Consider the following 24,121-nt stretch of genomic DNA (forward strand, 5'->3'; position numbering starts at 1 on the left):
TTAACCAAGTGAGCCACAGCGCCAGCCCCAAACCTGATCTCTTAAAATAGGAACCACATTCTTTTCCAAGCTTCTGTCTTTCAGAAACAAAATCAATCTGGTTGACCAATTACCAAACACTTTAAAATTATAAATTCTGAGACTCCAAGATGGCAGATTATGGAACTACCATGCTAGGCCAAGGATAAACAGTAAAAAAAAAAGGGGGGGGGTAGGACATGTATGAAAACAGCACTGGAAATCCTGTGAGAGGAGTAAGAACAGAGTAGGCCTGTATGGAGGATGTGGAAGTGCAGCATGAACACAGACACAGCTGTAGCAGCCGAGAGCTGGAGTGGGCAGCAGTTTGGAGACAAAGGTGAGACCAGATTGCAGCATGGTTATAGAGCTGGTGGTTATAGACCTAGTGAGAGAATGTGGTATGAGTCTGGAATAGAGCCCTGAGGGCTAACCGTTGCCCATGGACACAATGGGAGGTAAAGGGGGCATGTTTATTTTGCCCCAGCTTCCCCACAATAGCACCTGCTACCCAGCTAAGAAAGGGTGGGCACCATTTTGGGTTTGGGTGGCAGATGCAGAAAACTTTGTGTGTGCACTAACTGACTGAGATAGTACGCCTTCCAGGCGGTACTGGCGGCAGCGGCGGGGCAGGGAACACACTTGACTAGTGCCTCTTGTGTATGCAAGTGATCCAGAGATTCTAGAAGAGGGAACAATTTGCAGTCCCCACTAACTTTGATCCTGGCTAGGAGGTGAGACAGTGAGGAGCCCCCAGCCTGCCAGGATCAAGACATATAGGCAGAACTGTCTTAGAGAACATCTGCCTCTCTGTTGACTGGACAGGCTGGCAGAGTAGAGAGAAACTCTGGACCCAGAGTCTATGGGAGTCTTGTGTGCTGAGTCCCTGGGCACTCAGTGGTTTCATGAGAAGGTGTAGGGTGTAGCTGGGTGATGAAATCTACTACTCCCAACTTGGGTGCTACCCTGGATATTTGCCCCATCTGGCACACTGACCAGATGTCCCTGGCCACACCCATCACACACCTCTTGGTATTCAATGAAAGTGCAGACATCCCACTAAGCCACAGTAGTAGCTCAAAGGTAAAAGCCATTAGAGGAAAAAAAAAAACCAACTCATCAGATGCTTAAAAACAAATGCAGAAATACAAGAAATAAGAATAAGGAAGATACCACGACCCCTCCCCTCTAAGAAACACAACAACATTTTCAATATTAGAATGAGAAAATGAAGAAATTGAGGAAATACTGGAAACAGAATTCAAAAAACTAATCATAACTCAAAAGCAAATCCACGAACTAAAGAAAATCATGCATAACATGAATGAAAATTTTTCCCATGAAATTGAGATTTGAAAGAGAAATCAAAATGAAATATTTGAAATGAAGAATTCAATAGATCAAATAAAAAATGGAGTGGAAAGCCTTAACAGGAGACTTGGTGAGGCAGAAAAAACTAGAACTAGGAGACAAATCTTTGGAAATCTTAGAGTCAGACCAAAAAAACAAACAAACAAACAAAAAAAGAGGAAATTAGAACATGCAAAAACACTACTGGAGATTTATGCGATACTTTCAAATTAACCAATACACAGGTCTTAGGAGTTCCTGAAAAAGTGGGAAGAGAGAATGGACTAGAAGGCCTTTCTCCCCAATTTGGAGAACGAAAGGGACATCCAAGTAGAAGATGCACATAGAACTCCAAACAGATGTGACAAGAAAAGATCTTCACCACGACATATTGTAGTAAAACAAAGAAAAGATTCTAAAATATGCATAAGAGAAAAGACAGATTACTTTCAGAGGATCTCCAATTAGACTCACAGCTGATTTCTCATCAGAAACCCTACAGGATAGAGGGAATGGCGAGATACAGTCCAAATCTTAAAAGAAAAAAAAACCTGTCAAACCAGAATACCGTACCCTGCAAAAGTCTCATTTGTGAATGAAGGTGAAATTAAGACCTTTTATAACAAACAGAAATTGAAAGAATTTGTCACCACTTGTCCAGCTTTACAAAAGATGCTTAAGGATGCATTATACACAGAAACACAGAAAGACAGCGATCATTATGAAAGAACAACAAGGAAGAAAAACCTCCAGTAAAAGTACAGAAGAAATCCAAAGTAAACAATAGGAGTATTTATGGAAAAATGGCAGGGCCAAGTTGTTACTCATCAATAGTCACCTTGACTGTAAATGGCCTCAACTCTCCAGTTAAAAGACACAGATTGGCTGAATGGATTAAAAAACAAAACCCATCTTTTCTTTCTTTCTTTCTTTTTAAAGATTTATTTTATTTATTTGAAAGAGAGTTACAGAGAGAGGTAGAGAGAGAGAGAGAGAGAGAGAGAGACGTCTTCCATCCGCTGGTTCACTCCCTAGATGGCTGCAACAGCCGGAGCTGTGCCGATCCGGAGCCATGAGCCAGGAGCTTCCTCCGGGTCTCCCACGCAGATGCAGGGGCCGAAGGACTTCAGCCATCTTCTACTGCTATCCCAGGCCATAGCAGAGAGCTGGATTGGAAGAGGAGCATCTGGGACTAGAACCGGCACCCAGATGGGATGCTGGCACTTCAGGCCAGGGCTTTAACCCTGCTGTCCCACAGCACTGGCCCAAGACCCATCTTTTCACTGCCTACAAGAAACGCATCTCACCAATAAAGAAACGTGCAGACTCAAAGTAAAAGGATGAAAAAAGATATTCCATGCTAACAGAAAACAAAAAAGAGCTGGTGTTGCCATCCTAATATCAGACAAAACAGACTTTAATAATAAAAACTGTTAAAAGAGATAAAAAGGGCACTATGTAATGGATTAAGGGATCAATTCAACAGGAATATATGACTATATACACCCACTTACAGTGTGCCTGGCTATTTAAAAAAAAATGTTAATGGAACTAAAGGGAGATATAGACTCCAATAGTATTGGGGGACTTCAATACCCCACTTTCAGCAATGGACAGATCAACCAAACAGAAAATTAGCAAAGAAACAAGAGTTAATCAACACTATAGACATCAGGCATCACAACACCTGATTTCAAGACATACTCCAGGGCAGTTATAATCAAAGCAGCCTGGTACTGGCCAAAAAATAGACTTGTAGACCAATGGAACAGAATAGAAAGTCCAAAAATCAATCCATGCATTTACAATCAACTTATCTTTGACAACATATCAAAAATCAAACCCTGCAACATGGACAGTCTCTTTAACAAATGGTGCTGGGGAAACTGGAACTCCTCATGCAGAAGTATAAACTAGACCCTTACCTTACACCTTACATAAACGTCCACTCAAAAAAGATCAAAGAACTGAATTTACAATCTGATGCCATCAATTACTAGAGAACACTGGGAAATTCTGAAAATATTGGCATAGGCAAAGAGTAACTTCCTGGCAAAGATCCCAGAAGTACAGGTAATCAAAGCCAAAACTGGAAAATGGAATTACATCAACCTGAGAAGCGTCTGCACTGAAAAAGAAACACTCAGCAAAGTGAAGAGGCAACTGACAGAATGGGAGAAAATATCTGTAAACTATACAAATGATAAAGGGTTAAGATCCACAATCTATAAAGAGCTCAAGAAATTCAACACCAACAAAATAAATAATCCAGTTATGAAATGGGCAAAGGATTTGAACAAGCATTTTTCAAGAGAGGAAATTCAAGTGGCCAATAGACACTTGAGAAAATGCTCAAGATCACTAGGTATCAGGGAAATGCAAATAAAACCACAATGAGGTTTCACCTTACTCCAGTTAGAATGGCTCTCATGCAGAAATAAAAAAATGACAAATGCTGGCGAGGATGTGAGGAAAAAGGTACCTTGTTCCATTGTTGCTGTGAATATAAACTGGTGCAGCCATTGTGGAAGATAGTATGGAGATACCTCAGAAATCTGAATACCATAAGACCGAGCCACCCACTCTTGGGGATTTACCCAAACCAAAAGAAATCAATATATCAAATAGTTATCTGTATCCTCACGTTCACTGCAGCTCAATTCACAACAGCCAAGATATGGAATCAACCCAGATGTCCATCAACTGTTGACTGGATAAACAAAAAATGGTATATATACACTATAGTGTACTACTTAGCTGTTAAAAAAATGAAATACTGTCTTTTGCAACAAGATGGACACAACTGGAAACCTTTATACTTAGTGAAATAAGCCAGTCCCCAAAAGAGAGAGATCATACGTTTTCCCTGATCCATAGTAACTACTAGAGTACCTGAAAGGTAATGTATTGGAGTGAAACAGACACTTTGAGATTCGATGACTACTTATAGCCCTTGTCTATTCAGTTGAGGAATAGTGTTTATTTTTTTCTCTTCATACTATTTGTTGAAATCTTTTACTTAGAGTAGGGTTAGCTATGTGATCATTAAGTATACTGAAAATGGATCTATGCAAAAATTAAGAGTGAGAATGCAAGAGGGAGGGGTGAAATGGTTGGAGTGTGGGTGAGAGTGAGGGAATGGGGGAAGTGCCTAAATCTATATATATGAAATATATGAAACTTGTATAACTTAAGATTTTAAAAAATTATAAATTTCATGATAATTAAGGAGTCCTGAAATTATTTGGTATCAGTAACTTATCAGTATTTAACATCTTACCATATATTACTCTTCAGTCTTATGACTTTTAAAAAACAAATGTAACATAGGGTATATTTCTCCTAAATTGAACAATCACACTCTCAGGTTCAACAAAAAAGGCATCATTACAATATGATCTGGAATTTATTAAACTTTTACATATTTTAAATCCTATCCAATCTGCCTACGTGTATCATACCAAGAACAGAAAAATTCCTGTGCATGTTAAAGGGAATCTCGAGCAATTTGGTGAATAATGATAATAATATCGCTATTATTTTCCTTTTGGGAAAGATGACAAGAGAAATCAATCAGTACTCTCTGAATACCTACAGTGATCCTAGTTTTATGCTATCTATGTATAAGCAAAGGATAAAGTAAAATTTGAAAAATGTATTGATTTTCTTAGACATGGCAAAAATACAATTATGAGGATACTTCAAAAAGCCTGTGGTAAAACAGAATTCAAAGGTAAGTTTATTCTGATGCAAAACATTTTTGAGATACATGTATACAATAAGTCTGTTTTCAAAAAGTTCACATAAAATAAACATTATGAAAAAATTACACATAGAATTCAAAAGGTTTTTTGCACTACAATAAACATCATTCAATTCCAAGTTTTCAAACTCTTTGAAATACCTTTGTACTCTTTCCCCTTAAGCATTTACAGGCTTTGATAGTAATTGTCTATGTGCTTTAAAAAAAAGATTTACTAATTAATTTATTTCAAAGGCAGAGAGATGGCTTGGGTAGCAGGGAACAGGTGTGATGGAGGTCTTCTGTCTACTGGTTCTCTTCTCAAATGAATGCAATAGCTGAGGCTAGGCCAGGCTGAAGAAACCGCAAACTCCATCCTGCCACATGGGTCGCAGGAACCAAGTATGTGAGCCATTATCTACTACTTCCTAGGTGCATTAGCAGGAAGTTGATTAGGAAGCAGAGTAGCTGGGATGTTGGCATTTCAAACAGTGCTTAATTTGTTATGCCACAACAACTGCTGGCCTGCTGTGATTTTTACTAAAAATTTTTATTTATTCATTTGAGAGGTGGAGGGGGGAGGGAGGAAGGGAGAGGGAGAGGGGAAGAGGGGGAGAGAGAGAGAGAACATCCATCTGTTGTTTGGCTCTGCAAATACCTCCTAATGGCTCCCCTGGCTGAGGCTGAAGTCAGCGACCAGGGCTTTAACTCAGGTTTCTCTTGTAGGGAGCGGGAACACAATCACTTCAGCCATCACTGCTGCTTTCCAGAGTCTGCATTATTAAGAACTGGGGTCAGGAACAAACCCAGGCACTTAGATATGGGATACGTTTGTCACCATTGTCTTAAACATGGGGCAAACACTACTACACCCCATTGTATTTTTTATTTTATTACCCTATTCAAGGTAACTATTTAGATAATTGCATAATATAAGAGTATTTCCAAAAGCTTATGGGAAAATAGAATTAAAAGAAAGTTTCTTTTGGTGAAAAATTTTGAAATGTATACAATTTTTTCATAATACACATTTGTTATGAACTTTGTGAAGATCTTGCATATATAGGTTGATGGGAAAACTAATTTTTACCTGTGGCAAACATGAGAAGAGAAACAATATGGAAGGAAATAAAGCATCAAAGGTTAATTTATATCATCTTTTTTATTAAGATCTCTCAATGCCATTAGGTTTTTAAAGCTCTTTTTAGATTATGGAATGCTCATCCAATGTCCTTGCAAAAGATATATAAATAAGGTTATGTTAATATTTGTGTTCCCTGTTCTCTGTTGAGATATAATTTTCTTCTAGAGAACATTAATTTTCATGAGAAAAGGAACCAAAATTATTATGTAATGATTATAAATCAAGACAGATTATTCTCTATGATAAAAAATAAATAGAATTTCAAATTGTACAAGTTATTTAATTAGGACTGAGGTATAAAATTAAGTGTTTTCTGAATATTAATGATGTCTTAGTGGTGTTTCAGAACTGGCAATTGCTTATAAACAAGAGCCCAGGATGCCTAGAGATTAATCAAGGTAATTTGTGCTCATTCACTTTTAAAATAATCTTTAAAAATAAACACAAATAGACTAAAAACTGTTGAATCTTAATCTGTTTGGCAAGGCCTCTGGGACATCAATAAGCCAGAAAAAATGTGTAAACATATTTAATCCCCACCTTCCCCAACACAAAAAAGCACCTATCATGTGCTACATACCTTACATGTTTGGAATATCATTTTAAACAACAGAACTTTACAGCATTTCACACAACACTGTTCAGCCTTGGAACATAGCATAGTTATGCTCCTGATTACAGTTCAGTAGGAACTGGGATGAAAGGGTAGACCATCTTCCTAGACACAGAGAGTTGTGATAGTACATAAAGCTCCTATGCTGTTTATGCCCCCTTCAGCAGAGTGGCAGCTCTCCTTAACAACATGGCAACTGCAAATACTCTCGCCTTCCTCAGCCTTTGCTTAGAATTTCGCTCCTCTTTACCTTTTGACACTGAAGAGGCCCAAGGGCTATCTGAAGCCAGCAGTCCACCCCAAGCCCAGCACCAGTGCAGAGCAAACACCAAAGTGTCCCTGGGAGGAAGGGGCAGAGGGAAGTTGTGATTTTTCCTCATGCTTTATCTATTGCTCTGAACCTCTGCCTAGCAGAGTTTCTCTAAGCCCATTCCCACAGCATCACACAACAGCTTTGGCCTGCGCTGCAGTGGGTTCCTGCCTAGTAAATGTGATGAAATGCCCAACATAACCTCCCTTCAAAAAGGGAAAACGAAGTTACAACTGAATTTTTTAAGCACAACTACAGATGAAGCTTACTTTATGCTTCTAAACTGTCATTAGCTATTCTAAAGTCTTCTTAAGAAAAATATAAAGAGAAAAAAAAGAGAGAATTGCCTTTTTTAAGCAGAAAGGGTCCCAGGTATATTGGAGATCCAATGTTTTAAAAAGTCAAGGAACCCAGGAACCTGGGTCACACACACACACAAAAAAGCTAATTGTTGCACAGAGAATAATTATCATAAATAGTCTTAAAGAAAAGGCTCAAACATTTGTGGATTATTGAAGGAAAATCAGGACCCAGTCTCACTTAAATCTGAAAATCATAAATACATTTCTTGGAAGTACTACCCTTATTTATTTGCTATTTTCGTCCTGTTTGTTTTCTCTCACTATTGTTAACATCTAAAACCAAACCAAAACAAAGCAAAACTCTTAGCCTCAAAACACTGGTTGATCTTTGTTTGTTTGCCTCAGAGACTGAAGAGGAGGGAAACATTTTTCTGAATGTCTTCTACCTCGCAGTAAGCCAGGGAAATCAGAAATTTGAACTTAAGGACTAAGTGGCAAGTGGGAAGAAAAGAAGGATCCTGGGGTACTTGAAACAGAAGAGGGAGAAAATAAAAGAACTAGCCTCAAATCAGGAAACATTTTACATACAGCAAGAGACCTGGTGTTCTCAGCTAAGCCTTCTTACAGGCACCACTCCAACAAGCTCCAGGTATAACTGTTCGGGTAGCTGGGAACTCATTTTTACACCAATGTAGGACAAGTTGAGAAGCACATCACTGTTAACCTATGACAGACCTCTGAAGAAGTCCTCTGAAGATACTGGTTATGCTCTACCCCACTACTGGTTTAGAACCAAGACTCCACAGAACAATGTCTTAATGGGGGACAAAAAAAAATCCCAGGTGTCAGACATCTAACTTATAACCAAACTTTTAAGAAACAACCTACTCACAAGTATGGAATTAATTTCTGAGGTCAGTTCCCTCAAAGTAACAAAAAATATCATCTGAAAAGAAAAACTGCAAGTAAAGTAATTTATAAGTAAAGTAATTTATATTCAACAGAAACTGAACATTTATAACTTACCATGGGCTGCCATTCTGGGTTGGTTTCAGTTTGAGTACTGTTAAACTGAATGGTATGGCCTAGAGCTGCCTGGGCATATATTTTAAGTATGGTTTAAAGGTTTCTCAAAGGGAATGATAACTAGCCTACCTTGATTTGTAAACAGACTGTAACTTACCCTTGTAACAAGCAACTGAGTTTCAGCCAATCACAAGTGGACAACGGTTCAGGCCAAGTTTAAATCAGACAGACCTGATCTGCAATCAATTCGGCTAATTTTGTACTTTATTTTTTGGATGTAATTACAAGTTGCATGTGTGGTAGAGTGGGGAATTCTGAATCATTTTTGGTCTATATTATTGTCTAAATTCTAGAATTACAAATGACATCAATTAAAATTTGCGAATCTACAAGTGGGCACTTCACACAGTTGTTCATACATCAGTTAGGATGCTGGCATCCCACAGCTAAGGGATTGGGCCACAGTCCTAGCTTCCTTTCAATTCTGGCTTCCTGCTAATGTACACATTGTAGGGCAGCAGGTGAAGGATGAAGTTGCTGGGTTCCTGCCACCAAGGAGGGAGATCCAGCTTCAGTCCTGGATTCCTGGCTACAGTCAAACCCAGCTCTGGTTGTTTTACCTATTTGGGAAAGTCAACTGTCATATGGGAGCTATCCCTGTCTTCCTGTCTCTCAAAAAATAAAACCCAAGTTTCTTTCAAACAAATTTTAAAAGTCTCATCTTCTTAAAAAATATTTATTTATTCTGAAAGTCATAGTTACACAGAGAGGGACAGAGAATATAGAGAGAGATCTTCCATCTGCTGGCTCACTCCCAAGATGGCTGCAATGGCCAGTGGGTCAAGCTGAAGTCAGGAGCCAGGAGATTAATTCAGGTCTCCCACGTGGATGGCAGCACTGAACACTTGGGCATCTTCCACTGCTTTTCCCAGGCCATTAACAGTGAGCTGGATCAGAAGTAGAACAGCCAGGACATGAAACAGTGCCCAGATGGGATGTCATTAAGTGGCAGCTTTACCAGCTATGCCACAATACCTGCTCCTTAAGAAGTCTTATACTAATGTGGCTGTACCCACTCTGAGGGAGTGTTTTTCTAACCCACTCTAAGGTGCCATATAAGGTAGTACTCATCTAGAATATGGTGCCTAAAAGCTAAAATCCTATTAAATAGGAACCAAAAATAACAGCTATGTCCCCCCGCCTTCCACTCACACATATACTTTTTAAATACAAAGCAGAGATACCAGAAGACAGAAAAACATTGGGAAAAGATATACACAACACATCTATCTAAGAAAAGATTCATATCCAGAATATGTAAAGACATCCCCACAAAACATTAAGAAAAAGACTATTTAAAGGTTGGGCTAAAGATGTGAACAGGCACTTGGGAAAAGAGAATATTCAAATGGCCAATATGTATAAGAAAAGGTGATGAATATCATTCTTATCAGGTAAATGTAAATTAACATCCATCACAATGGCTAAATCTAAAAGATGACAAAACCAAATGTTGACAAAGACATGAAGCAATTTGAACTCTCTATGCATTGCTGGGGGTAAGGTGGGATACTGCCATGACTCGGATTGGAAACCTAGGAGGGAAGAAGCGGGAAAATACCGGAGAGAGAGACTAGCAAAGAGCCTAGGGGAAAGCCGGATGGAAAAAGTGCTGGAAGAAATTTAAGATTGAAAGTGAAAGTGAAAGTTAGAAGAAACTTAGACTCGGATACAGACTATGGGGGGAAGCTAGGAGAGATCTAAGGGTGAAAGTGAAAGCTAAAAGAAACTTAGACTCGGATACGGACTACAGCGGGGAAGCTAGGAGAAATCTATGGTTGAAAGCGAAAGTGAAAGTAGAAGAAACAGACTCGGATACGGACTGTGGGGAGAAGCCAGGAGAAATGAGAGAGAAATATTGTTAGAAGAAAGTTAGGAAATATACCGGGTAGAGAAAAATATAAGCTAGGGAAAATGAAGCCGCGGGGGTAGGCCGAAGCGGAGAAGTAAGCTAGGTTGGGATTCGTCAAGTTAGCCCGGGGAGCAAAAGGCGAAAAACTAAAACCAGAAGCGGAGACATAAGCTAGGTTGGCGTCCGTCAGATTAGCCCAGGGAGCAAAAGACTGGAAGCCAAACCGAAAAGCGGAGATGTAAGCAAAGTTGGAATTCGTCAGGTTAGCCCAGGGAACTTAGACTGAAAACTAAACCGAAAAGCGGAAATGTGAGCTAGGCCGTGATTCGCGGAAGCCGCTACACGCAGAGGGAGCGCGCGGGGCACGAGCGGAGAGAGCGCACGGGGCACGAGTAGATAGGAGAGTGCAGGGCTGGCGTGGAGGCCATGGTGCAGATGAGAGAAGCGCGGGCTGAAGCCGCGCAGAGCAGGGAAGCCGCCTCTGGGTGAGGTGCTGAGAAGCCGCCTCGGGGCGGGCGCCGGGAAGCCACGGGGATAAGAGAAACAGAAGTATAGAAGTAAAATGAGAGAAATAGGAATGCTGGCAGATAGAAGTAAAATAAGAGAAATAGGAATGCCCGGAGATAGAGAAATAGAGAAAAATAAGGCCTCCCCACAACACGGCAATGAGAGGGCTCAGCTTCGGTCTGCCTGAGTAAGGCGATAAGCACCTGCAGGCAGTATGCGCCGCAGGTCACCAAAGATAGGCACGAATCAACATCAATAAGTCTCCCCACAATACGGCAATGAGAAGGCTCGGATTCGGTCTGCCTGATCAGTAAGGTGGTGAGCACCTGTGGGCAGGCAGAGCATGCGCCGCAGGGCACCGAACACAGGCACGCATCAGCGCCTAAAAACTTCCTCACAACATGGCGAAGAGAGGACCCGGATTCGGTTTGCCTGATTGGTAGGGCTTGTAAGCACCCGTGGGCAACTTGAGCAGAGCAGAGCAGAGTGTGCGTCGCGGGGCACCGAAGACAGGAGCGTATCAAAGCCAAAGAATAAAAAGAAAGGGGAAACTGTGGGGAGCAACTGAGACTAGACTAAGTTACTGGAATTAAGACTTATTCTATGCATCTGCTCTCCCACAATATGGCGCTGAGAGAGAGAGATCAAACAACCTCTACGCAGCTGCCTCATCAGTTTGACAAGCTGCAGGAGCTGATCCTGCTCCTGATTGGAGGAGAGCAGCGTGCTCGGCGTGTGGGTAGCAGAGTTGGGATTGGTGGAAGAGGACTATAAAGGAGGAGAGAGACAACATGCACCAGGAACATCTGAAGGAACATCTGAGCAGCCCCCGAGAGAGCCGGCCGGCGGTGTGCCGCTCCTCCGCGGAAGCGGGGAAAGTGGCAGGGATGCCGCCCCTCCACGGAGGTGGAGGGGTCGGCAGCCAACCCGGGAAGGGCCAAGCAGACAAAAGAACAGTGCAGGGTCCAGTGTCATTCCTCCGCGAAGAGGGGGAGCGACAGGATACTCTTTTATTTTAATGTAGTAGAATTAATTACAGAAGATTTTCTGGGGGAAGTGCTTATATCCTCAACATCAAATCACTTTAGGAAACAGTTGGCTCCAAGGATGCCATAACTCTTCCTTCTGTGGCTGGACAGAGAGAAATGCATGCCCACAGCTAAAGTTAGGCTCTGAGTTACCCAGTGGGAAAAAGTGATGAAAGAAGAGGGAATTCTGCTGAAAAGTTAAGAAAGCTGAGAAGCTAGACTTTCTGCCTTTCATGGAAAAGAAGGAACTTCAGAAAAACAGAAATCTTTGTAAACACACAACCATGAAACCAACTTGTTGATATTTGTAACAATTACCGAGACATTAGAACACACTTTTTGTGTAGAGACAGTCTTGTAATAGAAATGTATCCTTTGTCAAGTGCAGCCTACACAACTGTAAATTATAATTTAACATGCTGAAAACACTGTGATGATGTATGTTCATAGTAACAACATTTTTTTAATGATTTATTTATCTATTTGAAAGGGAGAGTTACAGACGGAGAGGGAGATACCAAGAGAGATCTCTTATCTGTTGGTTTACTCCCCAAATGGCCACAAAGGCCAGGACTGGGTGATGCTAAAATTAGGAGCCTAAAATATGACCTGGGTCTCCCACATAGGTGGCAGAGGCCCAAGAGATTGAAACATTGTCCACTGCCTTCCCAGGTGTATTAACAGGGAGCTAGATCCAACGTGGAGCAGACAGGACACTAGCTGAAGCTCATATAGGATGCCTTTGTGCTGCTGTGCCACAATGTGGGCTCCAACATATTCTTTCTAATGATTACTCAGTGTAACTTGTAGGCCACTTTGATAATTGTGTGGAAAGCATCATTAAAACTAGTCTAAGTCATATGAAGTACTAGCAATGCTAAAAGCACTCTGCTACTTGAGTCATGTGAATTATCTCATTTATTTTCTACAAAAGTAGACACCTAACAATTATAAAAATAAAATAACTTATTTTTCCACAAAAGTGGAAGCCAACAATAATAGGTATTGTTATTATCCCCATTTTAGAGGCGAGGAAATAAGAGGCAGAAAGGTTAACAAGTTTGCTGTAAGTTGCACAGATAAGTGGTAAAACAAGTCTGACTTCTGACAGTGTAATTCCAGGGTCTGCTCTCCTAATAGCACTGGCCAGTGCCTGAAGAATCAGGTTAAAAAATTTACAAGGAGATAATGAAATCTTAAAAAAAAAAAAAAGTAAGGACACATGAAAATAAAAAATTGAAAAAATTGACAAGAACTAAATTAATATAACTTCTCCTCCCCTCCACAAAAAAAAATCCAGCTACTAAAGATTAACCCACATAATTTTTCTGAAAATATACTTTGGGTAACCATACATCTCAGGTTGTTGTCTTTTATAGAAACAGGGAATATATGAAAAAAAAAAGAAACAGGAAATATATAACAAATTAATGCTTATAAAGATCAAGTATCTCAAAAGAAAGGTTCTGTACTGAAGTTAAAAACAAATTCCACATATAATATCCCTTGACAAAAATTTCAAACTTCTAAAAATAAAAATTAAAATTTCTTTTTTTCTATAAGCAGGCAGAAGGATGTTTTCTTGTTTTTTGTTGAAGTATCAATGGGCAAACACCGATGAACTACTTGCTTTCCATAAAACCTTATGCTAACATTAACAGACACAAGAAAGCACAAACATGCAGAGAGAGCACAAATATGTGCAAATATAGCACACATGCAAAATGCAAGAGTTACCTGCAAGCCCATTAACCTCTCCATGTGCATAGGCAGACTCATGTAAACCTGTTCATCCAAGAACATAGCACTATCCCTTCCACACACAAAAACTCACTCCCACAAACTAGTTTTTAGAGAATTTTCATTCACATATAAAATAACTATTAATAAGGCATAACTGTCAACAGAGGGATTTTAACAACAGACTAATGTTCACAAACCCACTTGATTCCTAGGATTTATCACATTCATTTTACATATGAAGAACTGTACAAAAATGAAGCATTTTTCCCTATGTGAAAGTGCTAATAAATGACAAACCCAGCTCTTTAATACTTAATTTGTAACCTCTTACTATTATACTTAGCAAGGCTGCTGAAACAGTACTGTTCATGTTCAACTACAAATAACTGTCAGACACTATGTAGTGGCTCAGGTTCCCAAACACTTCATAAAGTAACTGTCTTTCTTAATGTTGGAGATATTATAATCTGTGAAACTAAAATAAAGAGAAGGAACAAAAATCTAATGGAGCACTTAACTAACTGTACTGGTAAGTTTCTGTAATTTTTGATGAGCAGTTTGCATAACCTTAAAAACTGTTCTTATTAGGAGATGGCGTTGTGGTGTGGTGGATTAAGCTGCTGCCCTCAAGGCTAGCAGGCACGCATGCTTTACAAGTCCTGGTTTGAGTCCCGGCCTACTCCACTTCCAATCCAGGGGGTCCAAGTCCTTGGGCCCCTGCCACCTGTGTGGGAGACCCAGAAGAAATTTTATGGCTCCTGGCTTCGGTCTGCCCTTGCCCCAGCCATTGCAATCATTTGGGGAATGAACCAGAAGATGGAAGATTTCTCTCTTTTTCTCTAACTCTGCCTTTCAAATAAACAAACAAATCTTTTTTAAAAAGTTCCTATTTGATCTCTTAAATTTTTAAAAGCAGAAAAAATTGATAAGACATTTTCAGTTCTATTTAATTTAAACATGAGAGTTTGCTGGATAAATAATATGTTTTTTAAACTTACCACGTAATGCCTTTGATTCCAAAGAGATAATTTAAAAATCTCCAGACTGTTACCTAGTAGGTTCATAAAAAGTTTTTCCCTTATTATAAGTATATTGTAAAATATAAAAAGTTAACCAAGTGCTAGAACAGAAGGGCCACTCTTACTGAAATTAAAGCTTTACTTTAGAAAGGAAGAAACTTTACAAAGGAAACCATGTCAGTAACACTTAGCAATCACATTTGGTTGAAAGACAAAAACATCTCCAATCATGTCATTGTACTGCTCCACAATGTTCCATTTAAGAAAATTTATCCCATTAATGAGGTTTATTGGGGAGATAAACAATCAAAACATGATACTTCCTTCTTTCCACTAAAGGACTTAAGAATAGTAAACCTATCCTTTTCAACTTTATTAAAATTAGAACAGTAAAACAGAAAAACAAAAAGCCCAAACAACTCTACACTATTATTACTCACAATCCCTCTGGGAGAAAGAGAAAGCTTGCTCACTGATGACTATAAAACAGTAGCTTCCCTAAGTTCATAGTTTTTCTGTAACATCATCTATTGGATGAGTAGGCATCCATATAGGCTTCCCAATCACCTCTATGGGTCTTGGGATCCAGGGGAATTGATATTAATATGATATATTTGCTTTGCTATGAATACTGAAGTTATTTTTCAAAAACATTACGTGTTTTTTGAGAGAATGAGAGAGAGAGAAAGTCCTTCTATGTACTGTAATGGCCTGTAATGGCCAGGGCATGGCTGGGCCTAATCCAGGAGCTGGGAACTCAGTCCAATTCTTTCTACATGGGTGGCAAGAACCCAATCACTTGAACTATCACTGCTGCCTCCCAGGGTCTGCATTAACAGAAGCTGGAGTCCAGAAGTTGATTTTTGCATTGAACCTGGGTACTCCAATAGAGGATGCAGGCATCTTTACCCAGCCCTAGTTCCTTGTCTTTAAACCATAAATCCTTGTGCCAGCATCCATAAAACAGTAACTGGCTAACACTTTCAGGTTGTACATAGGACAAAATCAAATCAAGACAGCTGAGAAGATGTAATTTATTCTTTGTCTCACTAGAAGACAGAAGAATCTTAATGGAACAATCTAGAAAAATACTGAAGAGGGTAAGCTAGGATGACCGAGACAAACTGTTCCATTTTATTTAAATTCCCAGGATTCATCCTTCACCTATGCTAATTCACCCAGGAGTGGTAGGCCCTATCTGAGAGAGAGGAAGTAGCTTTAACCATGAAAGAAGATGGAAACTATTTTTGAAGATTGAAAAGTATTTGTTTACTTAAAGAAACCACAGAAGTTTAAGAGTGATCAGATTCTTGTTTTACTACCAAAGGTAGAAGAATTTCTCTCTGAAAATTGAGTAAGGACAGAGGGAGCTAATCATAAAGTATTTTTGTGATTATCCTTTAAAAAGCAGAGTAGGGTTGAATTGTTCCAACAGGGTTCATGAGACACATGGCCAACAAGGCCTAAAAGATTTACCATCTGGCCTTTTATAGAAAAAACTTATATCATGTACAGTATGTATCAGTAGTTAGTATATTGCTTCCTTTGATTGCTAATTAGTATGTCATTGGATTAATATAGTATATTTTGCTTATCCATAGTAAACATTTGGAAATTTCCAGTTTTTGGCCATTATGAATAACGCTATCTATATTCATCAACAATTCTCAATGTAGACATGTGTTTTCATTTCCTGTATAGTTCCTAAGACTGGAACTGCTCAGCTGTATGCTAAGCTTCTGTTTAACTTTTGAAGAAACAAACTGTTTGCTAAAGTGGTTGTACTATTTTAAAATAGCAATACAGTTGGAGAGTTCCAGATCCCTCAAATCCTTGTCAACACTTGGTATTACCTTTGTTTTAAATTAGTCATTGTAGTTGGTTTGTTAGCTGTATCTCACAGGTTTTTAATTTATGTGTCTAATGCCTAATGATATTAAGCAACTTTGGGGTAGTCATTTGCCATTTACCTCTCTTCTTTGGTGAAACACTTCTAGTCAAGTAAAACACTGACTTACTCATTTACTTGACTTACTTAATTTCCAAAATTTCTTATATAATCTATAAATAAGCCCTTTATCAAATACATGATTTAATATTTCTTCCAGTCTGTGGCTTGACTTTTCATTCTCTTATTGGTGTCTTCAAATGTAAATGCTAATTTTAATCCAGCTTTTATCACTCTTACCCTTGGTGTTGTTTCTAAGAATGCCTTGCCAAGTGAAGATCTGCTATAAACTTTTTGATTTTAGGGCTTGTATTTAGGATTAGGATCCATTTTGAGTTAATTTTTCTGAATTAAACTAACAGAATTAAGCCTTTTTTTTCTTACAAAAGGATATCCAGTTATTCTAGCATCAATTGTTAGAAAGACTGTCCTTTCCAACTGTGTTGACACTGTTGTCAAAAATAAACTGACCACATATATAAGGGTTATTTCTGGACTCACATTTTTGTTCTATTTATCTACATGTCTTCCTTTATGGCAATATTACCATAACTAAATTAATACAGATTTACAGAAGTACTGAAATAGTGTACTATAATTCCACCAAATGCTTTTGTTTCTAAAATTATATAGGCTACTTGAGGTCCTTTCCATTTCCATATATACAAAGATTACCTTGTCAATTTCATCCAAAAATCAAATTGCAACAAAACAAAAACCCTGAAATTTTAATAGAGATATCAAGGAATCTACAATTTGGATAAAATTATCATCTTACTACTAATAAAATTAATTCTTCCAATTCATGAACAAGGTAGTCTTCCCACTTATTTGTATCATTAATTTCATCCAGCAACATTTTCTTTTCAGTAAATAATTTTGCATTACTCCTATTAAATTTATTTCTAAATATTTTAATCCTTTTGATGCAACTATGAATAATATTTTATAATGTTTGTAGTTAAATACAATGTACACATATAAATATGATTGATTTCTATATATGTTCTAGTATCCTGAAATATAGCTGGACTATTAGTTCTAGTTATATATTTATGTATTCCCTACTAATTTCTACATGTTAACTGAATAAAGGCAGTTTTGCTACTTTTACAATCTGAATCAGGAAGTATTCCTTCTTTTATTTTCTGAAAGAGTTTGCGAAGGAGTAATATTATTTCTTCTTAAAACATCTGATAAAATTAATCAAATCTGACCCTGGGTGTGTGTGGGTGGGTGGGGGGAGGTAGACATTTTTAAAAATTAATTCAATGTCTTTATTCCAAGTTTATTCATATTTCTATTTGTTTTTAAATAATTTTGGTAACTTATCTGTCTGGGAATTTGTGTCTTTCTAGGAATGTCTATTTCATCTCAATTGTCTAATTTGATGTCAGAATTATACATAATATTCTTTCATAATAAGTTCTACCAAATTGGTAGTGATGCCATCTCTTTCATTCCTTTTTTTTTTTAAATTTATTTAATTATTTGAAAGTCAGAATTACACAGAGAGAGGAGAGGCAGAAAGAGAGAGAGAGAGAGAGAGGGAGAGGTAGAGGGAGAGGGAGAGGGAGAGGGAGAGGGAGAGGGAGAGAGAGAGAGAGAGAGAGAGTCTTCCATCCAAGGGTTCACTCTCCAACTGGCCGAAATAGCCGGAGCTGTGCCGACCTGAAGCCAGGAGCCGGGAGTTTCTTCCGGGTCTCCTATACGGGTGCAGGGGCCCAAGGACTTGGGCCATCTTGTACTGCTTTCCCGGGCCATAGCAGAGAGCTGGACAGGAAGTGGAGCAGCCAGGTCTTGAACAGTCAAAGAGCAGGCAACTATGTGGGATGCAGGTGCTTCAGGTCAGGGTGTTAACCTGCTGTGCCACAGCGCTGGCCCCTGTTTCATTCCTAATACCCCTACTTTACTCCTCTGTTTTCCTTTTGACCAGAGTAGTTACAAGTTTGTTGACTCTGCAAAGCCCTTCTCATTTTATTGATTTTTCACAAGTATTTTTACTTAGTTTGTTTCTACTATATTCCTCATTATCCCTGCTTGCTATTGGTCTGGGTGGCTATTTTTTCTAGTTTCTTGAGATGGAAGTTTAGGTAAATGATCTGAGACTTTTTTCTTCTTTCTCATATAAAATTTATATATAGATTTTCCTTGGAGCACTGCTTTAGCCGCACACAAATTTTAATAAGCTGAGTTTTCATTTGCATTCAGATAAGAATGTATTAAAATCTACCTGTGGTTATTATGAAACTATTCTTTAACGGCTAAGATTTTTTTCTGCTACATGAGTTCAATCTTTTGAAATCTATTGAGACTTACTTCATTGTCCAGCATACAGTCTAACATAGAGAATGTTTCAAATGTGCTAAAAAGAGCATGTATTATGCAGTTACTAGATAGTTTCTAATATTTGCTAGTTAGCTCAAGTTGATTTTGTTTTTGAAATCTTCTATCATCTTGCCTATCTTCTGTCTAACTAGTTGAGGATGGGATGTTGAAATCAATTACTACTGCAGAACTGTTTCTTGTCCTTATAGTTTTTGCTTCAGGCACTTTGTAACACTTGTTATGCATATGCATTATTGATGCGTATAGATGTGTATAGATGCACACACATTAATCACAAGTATGTCTTTCTTACATACTGACTTTCGTCATTAGGCAATGTTCCTAACTGTCTTCAGTAGTACATCTTGTCTTAAGGTCTATTTGGCCTGATATTAATAACTCAATGCTCTCTTGGCATTTTTGTTTTCTTTGTGTATCTTTTCTCATCATTTTACTTTCAACCAATTTATGTCTTTGAATATATGGTCAGTGTTTCAAAGATAGCATGTAGCTAAGTGCTGTTCTTCTATTTTATTTTTTAAAGATTTATATATTTGACAGGCAGAGTGAAAAAAGAGTGAGAAAGGGAGAGAGAGAGTGATCTTCCACTTGTTAGTTTACTCCCCACATGGCTGCAATGGCCAGGACTAGTCTAGGCCAAAGCTAAGAGTCTTAACTCCATCTAGATCTCCCACATGGGTGGAAGGGACCAAGTACTTGGGCTGTTTGCCACTGCCTTACTAAACACATAAGCAGGGAGCTGGACCAGAAGCAGAGCAGCAAGAACTTGAACTGGCATTCCAATATATGGTGCCAGCATTGCAAGGAAACTTGCTATACCACAATGCTGGCTTTATCTTTTTTTTTTTTTTACTTCATTTTGTCACTGTTTGCCTTTCAAGTAGAAATGTTCAAATCATCCACATTTAATGAAATTACTGATATAGCTAGATTTACACAGGCTAATTTCTTATTTATTTCCTATTTGTGTCACATTTTTTGTTCCTCTTCTCCTTTACTGCTTTCTTTTGTGATATTTTTGGTGTACCATTTAATTCCTCTGGGTTTAATATTTTTGGAATTATTTTCTCACCAACTTAGAAATTGCTATAGCAGATTAAAAAATATATCTTTATTTATCACAATCCTCAAAATAATACACACTTCAGTAAAACAGAAATTACATTTCAATTTATGTCCATCTTCTCACATCTCCCTGCTATTGTCACAGATATTTCATTTATAGGTTATATATCTAACAAAGCAATGTTATAATATTTATGCCAGCACTGTGTCTTAGCAGGTAAAACACAGTGGGTGCCAGTTTGAATTCCAGCTGCTTGACTTCTGATCTAGCTCCCTGTTAATGTGCCTGGGAAAGCAGCAGAGGATGTTCCAAGTTCTTGGGCCCCTGCATCCACATAGGAGACCCAGAAGAAGCTCTTGGCTTTTGGCTTTAGCCTGGCCCAGCTCCAGCTGTTGCAGCCATTTGGGGAGTGAATCAGTGGATAGAAGACCTCTCTCTGTCTCTGTCTCTGTCTATCTGTAACCCCACCCTTCAAATAAATAAAATAAATGTTTAAAAAAAGAAAAAGAAAATGCAGGGCTTCCTTATTTAAAAAACTATTAAAATTTTTGGAAAAGACCCCAGAAGCATAAGCAATTAAAGAAAAATTCAAAAATGGGATTATATTAAGCTGCAAAGCTTCTGTACTGCCAAAGAAACACTCAGCAAAGTGAAGAGTCAACTGACAGAATAGGAGAAAATATTTGCAAACTATGAAACTGATTAAGATTAATATTCAGAATCTATAAAGAGCTTAAGAAACTCAACAAAAATAAAACAAACAATCCAGCTAAGAAATGGGCAAAGGACTTGAACTCTAGTCTATCAACTGATGAGTGGTTAAAGACATTGGGGGAGGGGGGCACTGGGACCATGGTACAGTAGGTTAATCCTCTGCCTGAGGCACCAGCATCCCATATGGGAGCTGGTTCTAGTCCCTGTTGCTCCTCTTCCAATACAGCTCTCTGCTACTGCCTGAGAAAGCAGCACAAAATGGCCCAAGTGCCCAGGCCTCTGCACCCATGTGGGAGACCCAGAAGAAGCTCCTGGCTCCTGGCTTCTAGCTTCAGATTGGCTCAGCTCTGGTTGTTGCAGCCAACTGGGGAGTGAACAAGTGGATGGAATAGCTTTTGCTCTGTCTTGCCCTCTCACTGTCTGTAACTCTACATCACAAATAAATAAAATCTTTAAAAATAAGAAATTATGGTATATTTACAACTATGGAATACCACACATTGGTAAAAAAATTAAATCCTGTCTTTTGCAACAAAATAGATATAACTGGAAACCATTATATTTAGTGAAATAAGCCAGTTCCCAAAAGAAAGATACCATATGTTTTCCTTGATCTGTGATAACTAATAATGTGCCTAAAATGTAAAGTATAGGAGTAAAACTGACACTTTGAGATTCAATGAGCATTACAACCGTTGTCTTTACTATTGAGGAACAATGCTTTTTTCTTCATACTATTTGTTGAACTATGCTTAGTGTAGGGTTAATCTTATGAGTATAAAGTAAACTGAAAATAGATCTTTGTGAAAATTAAAAGTGGGACTAGGAGAGGGAAGAGGAAGAGGGTGGGAATGCTGGTGAGAGGAACAGTAGGGTGGGAAGTATCACTGTTCATAAATCTGTATATATGAAATACATGAATTTCATATACCTTAAATAAAATTTTTTTAAAGATTTATTTATTTGAAAGACAAGAGTAAAAGAGAGATTAGAGATAGGGAGAGAAAAAGAGCGAGATCTTCCATTGGTTTCACTCTCCAAATGGCCACACACAGCCAGGGCTGGGTCAAGCAGAAGACAGGAGCCTGTAACTCCACCTGGGTCTCCCACATGGAGGGCAGAGGCCCAGCAGAGTAGTCAGTACTCAAACTGGTGCTTCCACATGAGATGCCGGAGTCTGAATTGCAGCTAACTTGCCACACCATAACACCAACCCCTCCTTTAATCCTCTAAACAGTTTCCTTTAGTTCTTTCAAAATTTTATAATAGCTGCTTTGATGTTTTTATCTGCTAAATACAACATACCAAGATGCTTATCAGTTGATATGGTTTCTACATTTTCCTGAATATGTGCCACACCTTTTTGCCTTCTATGCATACCTCCAAACTTCTTTTGAATAGACACTTTAGATAACATACTTTACCAACTCTAGATTCTGATTTTCCTCCTGAAGTTTTTTTATTTTAATTGTTTGTTTTAGTAACTCAATATCCTATAAGTCTGTATGTGCCACCACTGTCTCTACTCCATTATTTTAAGTCTAGATTTTAAAAGCCAGCCTTACTCTTGGTGTTAAGTCAAAGACTAATTAGAAGTTTTCCCCAAACATTTGAAACCAGTAAGGATTTCACTTCTTATTGTTATAATCTGTATTTGGCAAGATGAGCACATTCAAAATTCAGGTCTTTTACAAATTTGTGCCCAGCTTCATTTCTACTACCCCTGTTGAATCTCCACTGAATCTCTACCAAGACACAACTGATCAAGGATGGCTTGGGTCCACCTTGTTTTCTGCTGTGCATGTCCACAGCCTCCTGTCAACTAGGGCTGTGTAGGGAACTTATCAAGACCCATGAACTGTCTATGAAACCCCACTAGTCCATAAGTCTGCTGCATGGCCCAAACCGGATTATAACCTCACACTGGTACAGTCATGGGGCCTCCCAGTTCACTTGCCCCTAAGATTATTATTTTAACCTATAATATATCATATCAAACGATCCTTCTGCAGTTCAGGTGGCAAAGCTGTTGGTTTTCAAAGCCTGCCTAATCCTGGTTGAAATGCTACACCAACAGAGCTGGGAATGAGGAAATGGGGAGGCAAAGAGCAACAGAAAAAACACCACAAACTTATTACTATTCTCACCTTAAGATCACTAGTTTAATGAATAAAGATCTCAATGTTTATTATTAATTTCCAGAGCACTGAAACAGTGGTTTTTATAAGTTTTGTCCAATTTTACAGTTGCTTTCTGGGGAGAATCCCATCAATCATTCCTTCTTAACAGTGTGTATCATGTGTCACTGTAGTCTAGTTACAGTACAACTGCATCAAATCTTGGCAATGATTTTGAGAATATACTTAATTATGAGACAAAATTTCAAGTTCAATTTTGTTATTCACATCCTATGCTATGTGTGGCTATTTTAGGCTTAATTTCATTTCTTTTTTATTGCTACTGGGAAAAACCGATCTTGTGCGTGTGTTTGTGGGTAGGGTAAAAAGGAGTCACGGATTACCCACACTTGTAACATAAAGCAGCTACAAAAAGTTATACAGAAATAGGCAAAATCAGGTTTATAAATTGTATTTACTCAGACTGACACAATATATAAGGGTACCTCAAAAAGTCTATGGACCAACAGAATGGGAAAAAATATTAGTGAGCTACCTATCCAACAAAGGATTAATATCCAGAATTCATCATCAAGTTAAAAACTCAACAATAAAAAAAAAACCAACCCAGTTAAGAAATGGGCAAAGGAATTCAATATAAAGTTCTAAAAAGAAGCAAATACAAACAATCAACAAATATATGCAAAAATGGTCAATATCATTAGCTGTCAAGGAAATGCAAATCAAAACCACAGTGAAATATCACCTCATCCCTGTCAGAATGGGTAAAACCCAAAAGATAGAAGAGTAATAAGTGCTGGTAAAGATGTGGAGAATGGTGAATACTTACACGCTGTTGGAGGGAAGGTAAATTAGTGCATCCACTGTGGTAAACACAGTGCAGATTTTTAAATATACTAGAAATAGACTTGCCATATGATCCAGCATTCCCACTTCTGGGTATATACACAAAATACAGAAACACACTGTATCAGAGAGATATCTGCAGCACCATATTTATAGCAGCACTGCTCACAACAGCCAAAGTATCAGTGAAGGTGTCCCTGATCAGATGAATGGTTAAAGAAAATGTGGTTTATGTTTATACATAATGGAATAGTATTCAGCCATTAAAAAGAATAAAATTCTACTATTTGCAGCAAAATGAGTGCAACTGGAGGACATCGTCTTGAGTGAAATAAGGAGGAAACAG

The 24,121-nt window shown here is 38.4% G+C and overlaps 1 protein-coding gene across 6 annotated transcripts in view; it reads right to left on the minus strand.

Moving 5' to 3' along the window:
• GLCCI1 (glucocorticoid induced 1) overlaps positions 1-24,121 on the minus strand; it is a 241,277-nt gene that overhangs the window by 29,920 nt on the left and 187,236 nt on the right. The window lies entirely within an intron of this gene.

This window comes from Oryctolagus cuniculus, chromosome 16, assembly GCF_051225735.1.
Source record: "Oryctolagus cuniculus isolate XC-2025 breed Fujian yellow rabbit chromosome 16, ASM5122573v1, whole genome shotgun sequence".
In the NCBI taxonomy this organism is placed as follows: domain Eukaryota; kingdom Metazoa; phylum Chordata; class Mammalia; order Lagomorpha; family Leporidae; genus Oryctolagus; species Oryctolagus cuniculus.